Genomic DNA, 11675 nt, shown 5'->3' with positions numbered 1-11675 from the left:
CGAGACTTCTCCCTTGTCCTAGGGAACAAACGTAACTACTCACAAATCATATTCATGTTCATAATCAGAGGGGTAATAATGTGCATATAGGATCTAAACATATGATCTTCCACCAAATAAACCAACTAGCATCAACTACAAGGAGTAATCAACACTACTAGCACCAATCCCGGACTTGGAGACAAGAATTGGATACAAGAGATGAACTAGGGTTTGGAGATGAGATGGTGCTGGTGAAGATGTTGATGGAGATTGCCCTCTCCCGATGAGAGGAGCATTGGTGATGATGATGGTGATGATTTACCCCTCCTGGAGGGAAGTGTCCCCGGCAGAACAGCTCTACCGGAGCCCTAGATTGGTTCCGCCAAGGTTCCGCCTCGTGGCGGCAGTGTCTCGTCCCGAAAGGTTGCTTCCGATTTTTTTTCTCATCAAAAGAGCTCATATAGGAGAAGATGGGCATGGAAGGGCCGCCAGGGGGCCCACGAGGTAGGGGGCGTGCCCAGGGGGGAGGGGCGCGCCCCCCACCCTCGTGAGCAGGGTGTGGGCCCCCTGGCCTTCATCTTTGGCGACGATTTTTCTTTATTTATTTTAAGGTATTCTGTGGAGTTTCAGGACTTTTGGAGTTGCGCAGAATAGCCCTCCAATATTTGCTCCTTTTCCAGCCAGAATTCCAGCTGCCGGCATTCCCCTCTTCATGGTAATCCTTGTAAAATAAGAGAGAATAGACATAAGTATTATGACATAACATGAAATAACAGCCCATAATGCGATAAATATCAAATAAAATCATGATGCAAAATGGACGTATCAACTCCCCCAAGCTTAGACGTCGCTTGTCCTCAAGCAAAAAAGCCGATAACAATAAATATGTCCTCATGTTTAGAGGTAGAGGCGTCGATAAAATAAAATAAAATACGGACATGAAGGCATCATGATTATTCTCATAACAGCCACATATATAAATTTTGTCATATGATTACTTATGTTAAAGTGATGATCTTTTCACAAAGCCAAAGTATGAATCAGAAACCTTATTGAGCACCAACAAATTATACCCTCAGTCATTGGAGCAAGTGCAATTTATCATAACATCGGAAAGAGTCTATGTTAGAGCTTAAAAGCAAGTCCACATACTCAACAATCACTTAGTCCTTCATAATTGCTAACACTCACGCAATACTTTTGGTTACAGAGTTTTAACCGGACACAGAGAAAGATAGGGGCTTATAGTTTTGCCCCACAACCTTTTACCTCAAGGGTAATGTCAACAATAATAATTCATACTCCCCTACATCCAATTAGATATATATATCATGTTCTTTCCAACATGCTGGGCTTGCCAAAGGATAAAATGAAAAAGGAAAGGTGAAGATCACCGTGACTCTTGCATAAAGTAGAGGATAAGAATAAAAGATAGGCCCTTCGGAGAGGGAAGCAGAGGTTGCCATGCACTTTTATGGTTGGATGCACAAAATCTTAATGTAAAAGAACGTCACTTTATATTGCCCCTTGTATGTGAACCTTTATTATGCAGTCCCTCGCTTTTATTGCGTCCACAACAAGTTCATACAAAGCTTATTTCTCTGAAGTAATAAGTCATGCATATTTAGAGAGCAATTTTTATTGCTTGCACCGATGACAACTTACTTGAAGGATCTTACTCAATCCATAGGTAGATATGGTGGACTCTTATGGCTAAACTGGTTTAAGGATATTTGGAAGCACAAGTAGTATCTCTACTTGGTGCTGAGAATTTGGCTAGCATGAGGGGGAAAGGCAAGCTCAACATGTTAGAGGAACCATGACAACATACTTTATCTCAGATATAAGAGAACATAACTCATTATGTTGTCTTCATTGTCCAACATCAACTCTTTAGCATGTCATATTTTAATGAGTGTTCCCAATCATAAAAGATGTCAATGATAATATATCTATATGTGAGACCTCTCTCTCCTTATTACTTCCTATTAATTGCAATGATGACCAAAGCTATATTTTCCAACTCCCAACAACTTTTAATCGTCATACTCTTTCTATGTGAAGTCACTACTTTCAATAAGATCAATATGAGCTCTTTGTTTCTTTTTATTCTCTTCTTTTATTCACTCAAGATCATGGCAAAGTAATCAAGCCCTTGACTCAACACTAATCTTTATTAAATATAGCTCACGGACTCGAATGCATAGAGGGATCATAAAACAAAACTTCAAAACTAAATCATGACATGACTTTATTCTACTAAATCAAGATACTACTAATAGGATCGAACTAAGAAAAATGGTAAATGTAGAAGTTGTGATGGTGATACGATACCGGGGCACCTCTCCCAAGCTTGGCAGTTGCCAAGGGGAGTGCCCATACCCATGTGATTATGTCTCCTTCTTTGTTGGCGGTGGAGGTGTTGTTGATGATACAAGCTTGTCGTCCACCTTCCATGGCATAGGCTCACCCTCATAGAAGGATGATCGAGTCTCCGAAATCCTCAGATCTGCAATGGAAACAGCTCGAAATGAAAACAGAGGATATTTGCGTGATACGGGAGTCAAAACCTTCAGGAGAATATATAATGAATTTTTACCGCCCAAAATACGTATCGTGCAAGAAAACGGAGTCCGGAGGGCACACGAGGTGCTCACGAGGTAGGGGGGCACGCCCAGAAGGAGGGGGCGCGCCCTCCACCCTCGTGGAGGCCTCGCGTCCTCCCCGGACTGCTACTTATTTTTCTATTTTTCTAAATATTACAAAACAGAGTAATATTGCCTTAGAATTTGTTTTGGAGTCGGTTCACTTACCATAACACATACCTATTCCTTTTAGGAGTCTGGAACATTCTGGAAAGTGTCCCTTATGTATTCCTCCGGGGTTACGATTTCAATAATATTAGTTTCAACATTTATAGGATTACCTGAGATATAGTGTTTGATCCTTTGACCGTTTACCACCTTCGGATTTGTGCCTGCGAAGTTGTTGATTTTTATGGCACCGGAACGATAGACCTCCTCGATAACGTAGGGACCTTCCCATTTAGAGAGAAGTTTTCCTGCAAAAAATCTTAAACGGGAGTTGTATAGCAATACATAATCACCTACATTAAACTCATGCTTTTGTATCCTTTTGTCACGCCATCTTTTAACTTTTTCTTTGAACAACTTGGCATTTTCATAGGCTTGGGTTCTCCAGTCATCAAGTGAGCTAATATCAAATAACCTCTTCTCACCGGCAAGTTTGAAATCATAGTTGAGCTCTTTAATAGCCCAATATGCCTTATGTTCTAGTTCAAGAGGTAAGTGACATGCTTTTCCATAAACCATTTTATACGGAGACATACCCATAGGATTCTTATATGAAGTTCTATAGGCCCATAATGCATCATCAAGTTTCTTGGACCAATTCTTTCTAGACCTATTAACAGTCTTTTGCAAAATTAATTTGAGCTCTCTATTACTCAATTCTACTTGACCACTAGACTGTGGGTGATAAGGAGATGCAATTCTATGATTAACGTCATATTTAGCAAGCATTTTATGGAAAGCACCATGAATAAAGTGTGAACCACCATCAGTCATTAAATATCTAGGGACTCCAAACCTCGGAAAAATAACTTCCTTAAGCATTTTAATAGAAGTGTTATGATCAGCACTACTAGTTGGAATAGCTTCTACCCACTTAGTAACGTAATCAACAGCAACTAAAATATGTGTATATCCATTAGAGGCAGGAAAAGGTCCCATATAATCAAAGCCCCAAACATCAAATGGTTCAATAACAAGTGAATAATTCATAGGCATTTCTTGACGTCTACTAATATTACCAATTCTTTGACATTCATCACAAGATAAAACAAACTTACGGGCATCCTTGAAGATAGTAGGCCAATAAAAACCAGATTGCAATACCTTATGTGCAGTTCTATCTCTAGCATGGTGTCCTCCATAAGCTTCGGAGTGACACTTGCGTAGGATCTGTTCCTGTTCATGCTCAGGTACACAACATCTAATAACACCATCTACCCCTTCTTTATAAAGATGTGGGTCATCCCAAAAGTAATGCCTTAAATCATAAAAGAACTTTTTCTTTTGTTGCTATGTGAAGCTAGGTGGTATAAATTTAGCAACGATATAATTAGCGTAATTAGCATACCATGGAGTGCTACGATAAGTGCTTATGACATTTAATTGTTCATCAGGAAAGCTATCATCAATAGGTAGTGGGTCATCAAGAACATTCTCTAACCTAGATAAGTTATCTGCAACGGGGTTCTCAGCTCCTTTTCTATCAATAATATGCAAATCAAATTCTTGCAGCAAAAGAACCCATCTAATAAGTCTAGGTTTAGCATCTTTCTTTTCCATAAGATATTTAATAGCAGCATGATCGATATGAATAGTTACTTTAGAATCAACAATATAGGGTCTGAATTTATCACAAGCAAATACAACTGCTAAAAGTTCCTTTTCGGTAGTAGCATAATTTCTTTGAGCATTGTCTAGAGTCTTACTAGCATAATGGATAACATTTAACTTCTTATCAACTCATTGCCCTAGAATAGCACCTACAGCATAATCACTAGCATGACACATAATTTCAAAGGTTAAATAACAATCAGGTGGCTGAACAATAGGTGCAGAGACTAATGCTTTCTTAAGTATTCCAAATGCTTCTACACAATCATCATCAAAGACAAATGGTACATCTTTTTGTAATTAATTAGTCAGAGGCCGAGAAATTTTTAAGAAGTCCTTAATGAACCTCCTATAAATCCGGTGTGACCAAGGAAACTTCTTATACTTTTGATGTCCTTGGGACATGGCATCTTTTCAATAGCATCAACCTTGGCTTTATCAACTTCAATACCTCTTTCAGAAACTTTGTGTCCCAAAACAATACCTTCATTAACCATAAAGTGGCACTTTTCCCAATTCAAGACAAGATTAGTTTCTTCACATCTCTGCAAAACTCGATCAAGATTGCTCAAGCAATCATCGAAAGAGGAACCATAGATGGAAAAATCATCCATGAAAACCTCACAAATCTTTTCACAAAAGTCAGAGAATATAGCCATCATAGATCTTTTAAAGGTAGTAGATGCATTACATAAACCAAAAGGCGTACGTCTATAGGCAAAAGTACCAAAAGGGCATGTAAAAGTAGTCTTTGATTGATCTTTAGCCGACACAGGTATTTGAGAGAAACCAGAATAACCATCTAGAAAGCAATAATGTGTATGTTTGCATAATATTTCTAGAATTTGATCAATAAAAGGTAAGGGGTAATGATCTTTCTTAGTAGCTTTATTTAATTTGTGGAAATCAATTACCATCCTATAACCTGTGATAATTCTTTGCGGGATCAATTCATCTTTGTCATTAGGGACAATAGTAATACCTCCCTTCTTAGGGACGCAATGGACAGGACTTACCCACTGACTATCAGCAACGGGATAAATTATACCTGCCTCCAGAAGCTTGAGTATTTCCTTTCTTACCACTTCTTTCATTTTAGGATTCAAACGCCGTTGAGGATCACAAACTGGTTTGGCATCCGCTTCCAAATTTATTTTATGCTGACATAGAGTGGGACTAATGCCTTTAAGATCATCAAGAGTATATCCAATAGCAGCACGGTGCTTCTTCAGAGTTTTCAATAATCTTTCTTCTTCATGCTCTGAAAGGTTAGCACTAATAATAACAGGATATATTTTCTTTTCATCCAGATAAGCATACTTAAGATTATCAGGCAATGGTTTAAGCTCAAACACGGGATCACCCTTGGGTGGAGGAGGGTCCCCTAGGATTTCAACGGGCAAATTGTGTTTCAGAATAGGTTCCTGTTTAAAGAATACTTCATCTATTTCCCTTCTTTCATTCATAAACATATCATTTTCATGGTCTAGCAAATAATGTTCCAAAGGATCACTGGGAGGTACGGCAATAGAAGCAAGACCAATAATTTCATCCTTACTAGGAAATTCTTCCTCACGATGTTGTTTACTAAATTTAGAGAAATTAAACTCATGAACAATATCATCCAAGCCAACAGTAACAACATTCTTTTTGCAGTCTATCGTAGCATTAACAGTATTCAAGAAGGGTCTACCAAATATAATGGGACAAAAATTATCTTGCGGAGAAGTAAGAACAAGAAAATCAGCAGGATATTTAGTTTTCCCACACAAGACTTCAACATCTCTAACAATCCCAATTAGTGAAATAGTATCTCTATTGGCAAGTTTAATTGTGACATTAATACCTTCTAATTCAGCAGGTGCAATTTCATTCTTAATTTCTTCGTATAAAGTATGTGGTATAACACTAGCACTCACACCCATATCACATAAGCCATGGTAACAATGATCTCCTATTTTAACAGAAATAACAGGCACGCCTACCACAGGTCTATGTTTATCCTTAGCACAGGGTTTAGCAATTCTAGCAGTTTCACCTTCGAACTGAATAACATGCCCATCAATATTATCAGACAAGAGATCTTTAACAATTGCAATATTGGGTTCTACTTTAACTTGCTCAGGAGGTACATAAGTTCTGATATTGCTTTTATGAACAACAGTTGAAGCTTTAGCATGATCCTTTACTCTAACAGGTAAAGGTGGTTTCTCAACATAAGAGGTGGGAACAATAGGATCATTATAAGTGATAGTCTTTTCTTCAACTTTAATAGGTGCAGCTGCTTTTACTTCTATGGGAGGATGATATTTAAACCACTTATCCTTAGGGAGATCAACATAAGTAGCAAAAGATTCACAGAAAGAAGCTACTATCTCAGAATCAAGTCCATATTTAGTGCTAAACTTACAGAAAATATCGGTATCCATAAAAGATTTAACACAATCAAACTTAGGTGTCATACCTGACTCCTTACCTTCGTCGAGGTCCCAATCTTCAGAGTTGCGTTTAATTCTATCCAATAAATCCCATCTGAATTCAATAGTCTTCATCATAAAAGAGCCAGCACAAGAAGTATCGAGCATGGTGCGATTGTTATCAGAAAGCCGAGCATAAAAATTCTGAAGAATTGTTTCTCTTGAGAGGTCATGATTGGGGCATGAATATATCATTGATTTAAGCCTCCCCCAAGCTTGAGCGATGCTTTCTCCTTCGCGAGGCCAAAAATTATATATATAATTGTGATGACGATGAACAAGATGCATAGGGTAATACTTTTGATGAAATTCCAATTTCACTCTTTTATAGTTCCATGATCTCGTATCACATAGCCTATACCATGTCAATGTGTCTTCCTTCAAAGATAAAGGAAAAGCCTTCTTGTTAACAATATCATCGGGTATACCTGCAAGCTTAAATAGTCCACAAATATCATCCACATAGCGAAGATGCTCGTCAGGATGCTTTGTTCCATCTCCTGTAAAAGTATTAGCCAACAGTTTTTCCATGATACCCAAAGGAAATTCAAAAGGAGTTTCATTTTCAATAGGTTCAGTAGGTTGAGGGGCAACTCTTTGCTCTACTGGAAGGGGTGAAGATACCCCGAACAAGGCCCTCATAGAATTACTTTCCATAGTAACAAGTGACAGAAAATTTCAGCACACTATATAAATTTTTCCTTACCAAATTCCACCTACCAAAGGCGCTACGCTCCCCAGCAACGGCGCCAGAAAAGAGTCTTGATGACCCAATAAATGGTAACATATAGTTTTGTGATAAGGTAACTTGTAACGAACAACAAGTAAAAAAAGTAAATAAGGGGCAGCAAGGTGGCCCAATCCTTTTTGTAGCAAAGGACAAGCCGGAACAAACTCTTATAAAAGGAAAAGCCCTCCCGAGGACACATGGGAATATCGTCAAGCTAGTTTTCATCACGCTCATATGATTCACGTTCGGTACTTTTATAATTTGATATGTGGGTGGACCGGTGCTTGGGTGTTGTTCTTACTTGAACAAGCATCCCACTTATGATTAACCTCTATTGCAAGCATCCGCAACTAAAACAAAAGTATTAAGGTAAACCTAACCATAGCATGAAACATATGGATCCAATGCCCCTTACGAAGCAACACATAAACTAGGGTTTAAGCTTCTGTCACTCTAGCAACCCATCATCTACTTATTACTTCCCAATGCCTTCCTCTAGGCCCAAATAATGGTGAAGTGTTATGTAGTCGACGTTCACATAACACCACTAGAGGTTAGACAACATACATCTTATCAAAATATCGTATGAATACCAAATTCACATGACTACTAATAGCGAGACTTCTCCCTTGTCCTCAGGAACAAACGTAACTACTCACAAATCATATTCATGTTCATAATCAGAGGGGTAATAATGTGCATATAGGATCTAAACATATGATCTTCCACCAAATTGTAACACCCACGATGCGGCTATATCTCCCACGTGTCGAAGCACGACTTAGAGGCATAACCACATGGTGGTTTAGTCGCAAGAAGGGTCATCTTCGCACAATCCCATGTAATGAACAACAATGGGATAAAGAGAGTTGGCTTACAATCGCCACTTCACACAATACATAATTAAGATCATACATCATTCAACATACACTAATAGACCGGCTATGGTCAAATTCAAATGAAAAGAAGACAACCCCAAATGCTAGATCCCCGATCGTCCCGACTGGCCTCCTCTACTGATCATCTGGAAACGATACATAGTAACGACCAAGGGCCTCATCAAACTCCCACTTCAGCTCAGTTGCGCCATCTGCGCTGGTATCCTCGGCACCTGCATCTGTTTTGGTAGAATCTGTGAGTCACGAGGACTCAGCAATCTCACACCCGCGAGATCAAGTATTTTAGCTCATAGGTAGGAAAAGGGGTAATATGGTGGAGCTGCGGCAAGCACTAAGCATATATGGTGGCTAACATACGCAAGTGAGAGCGAGAAGACAAGCAACGCAACGGTCGAGAAGCTAGAAGAGATCAAGAAGTGATCCTGAAACTACTTACATCAAGCATAACTCAAACCGTGTGCACACCCGGACTCCGCCGAGAAGAGACCATCACGGCTACACACACGGTTGATGCATTTTAATGAAGTCAAGTGTTAAGTTATCTACAACCGGACATTGACAAATTCCCATCTGCCTCATAACCGCAGGCACGGCCTTCGAAAGATTATATACCCTGCAGGGGTGTCCCAACTCAGCCCATCACAAGCTCTCACGGTCAACGAAGGATATACCTTCTCCCGGGAAGACCCGATCAGTCTCGGAATCCTGGTTCACAAGACATTTCAACAATGGTAAAACAAGACCAGCAAAGCCACCCGATGTGCCAACAAATCCCGATAGGAGTCGCACGTATCTCGTTCTCAGGGCACACCAGATAGGTCAGCCTATGAGTAAAACTAGCCCTCGAGCTGCCCCGAGGTGGCCGCGCAGTCTGCCCGTTTTGGACCAACACTCGAAGGAGCACTGGCCTGGGGGGGTAAATAAAGATGACCCTTGGGCTCGCGAAAACCCAAGGGAAAAAGGCTTAGGTGGCAAATGGTAAAACCAAGGTTAGGCCTTGCTGGAGGAGTTTTATTCAAAGCGAATTGTCAAGGGGGTCCCATAAATCACCCAACCGTGTAAGGAACGCAAAATCAAGGAACATAACACCGGTATGACGGAAACTAGGGCGGCAAGAGTGGAACAAGTCACCAGGCATAAGGCCGAGCCTTCCACCCTTTACCAAGTATATAAGGTGCATTAATTAAACAGGAGATATTGTGATATCCCAAAATATCCATGTTCCGACCAGGAACAAACTTCATCTTCACCTGCAACTAACAATGCTATAAGAGGGGCTGAGCAAAAGCGGTGACATAGCCAAACAACGGTTGCTAGGACAGGATGGTTAGAGGTTTGACATGGCAATAGGGAGGCATGGTAAACAAAGGCAGGTAGAGCTAACATAGCGATAGAGCAAGTACTAGCAAGCAAAGATAGAAGTGATATCGAAGGTATGGTCATCTTGCCTGCAAGGTTCTCAGAGTTGTCGAAGGCTTGATCCTCGTAAGCGTTCTCAACAGGTTCCTCATGCACGTACTCATCTCCCGGCTCTACCCAAGGCAAGAACACAAGCAAAGGACCCACAATAAATCACGGTGCAATGCACAAGCAACATGATGCAATACATGTCATGATATGCGAGATGTGATATGCAATGCATATGCGTGCTCCGGGAGGAAAAAGGATGAACAAGGCATCAACTTGGCAAACCAAGTATGCCGCTGGAAAGATGAGATGAATTTGGTTGAAATCGATATAAGGATCATCGAGAACGGATGCACAGTTTGCAAATGGCAAGCAAAACAAGAATGGCACAAAGCTGTGATTAACAACACGATGCTACTTAGCATGCAACAAGAATCTATGCTACAGCACCCCAACATAAAAACAAAGTATATGGCAGTGATCTACAGGAGATGCTTAAGAAAAGAGGAACACTGAGCTACGGCTAAATCACATCATAACAGGTTCAAACAAGCATGGTGAAAGTGCAAAAAATATCAGGTTGGACATGGCATAAACAGCATCACGAAGCAATGTTCAGAGCAAATTATCAACATGCTACAGGAACTTATAATAGCAAAACAAGACATGGCATGAATCTACTCGAAGCATAGATCAAAAGTCCCTTACTGACCATAAGCCAAAAAGGATCAGAAAATATGATGGCACCCATGTGAACATAGCAAGTTTCGTTAACAGGTTCAGCAAACAAAGCATGGCATTGACAGAATTACGAAGGCACCTTCGTGAGCTCGATGCACTCACTACAGAGCACTTCATGATAAACTAAGAATACATCCATGAAGAAGACATGGCATAGAAGCTATACATGGCAGGAACAACATCATAGCATACACGGATCAACTACAACAACCTTGGCAAAATTGAATAACATGTAAACAATCTGCCAGGAAACATTCTGAAGCAAAAGTAGAGCACGAAAATGACATGCTAGACTACTCCATAATTGTAACCAGGGCCATGGATGGATAGAGCATAACCATATGTTAAAAACATCCTTAGTGAAGTAACTCAAAATATGCATGGACCTCTCTGTAGCATCATGTTTACATGGCATCAAAATATCAGCAGAACAGGGACTAAAAGCAGCAATATCACGAAGCCTAGTTTGCATGCTTGTGCTAGTCACACATTGATCACAAAAATACATGGCAAGTACCTCTATAAAGAAGACATGGCATAGTTCAACTCACATGTAGGGCTCAAGTACATAAGATGCACACATCAATCATGGCAAAAATGACAAAAGTGCATGTTCTGATAAGAATCTGAAACTAACATTATGAAGCACTCTTCCAACAGCATTTCGGGCATCAAGATGAGCTCAAATGAAAATGATGCAATGCGATGAAATTATGCACTCTTCGAGACGAACAATTCTGTATTCTACACCCCCAAAACGGAGCCACGGGTGCAAAGTTGTGGGGCAATGAACATGCAACAAAATTTATGACATAAGGACTTAGACGAAATTCGGGGGAGAAGAAAAACTCAACCCAGGGGCAGATCGGATCTGGGCGCGGATCGAGGCGTGCGGCGGCTCGGGGACGCGGCTGCCGGAGTTGAGGCCGAAGAGGAGGGAGATGGCCCGAGTCGGGGCGGCACGGCTGCCGGAGGACGGAGACGAGGCCGGGGCGGCCGGATCCGGCGGAGCTCC

The sequence above is a fragment of the Triticum aestivum genome, chromosome 4B, assembly GCF_018294505.1.
Source record: "Triticum aestivum cultivar Chinese Spring chromosome 4B, IWGSC CS RefSeq v2.1, whole genome shotgun sequence".
Taxonomy (NCBI): Eukaryota; Viridiplantae; Streptophyta; class Magnoliopsida; order Poales; family Poaceae; genus Triticum; species Triticum aestivum.
This window is presented reverse-complemented; position numbering follows the sequence as displayed.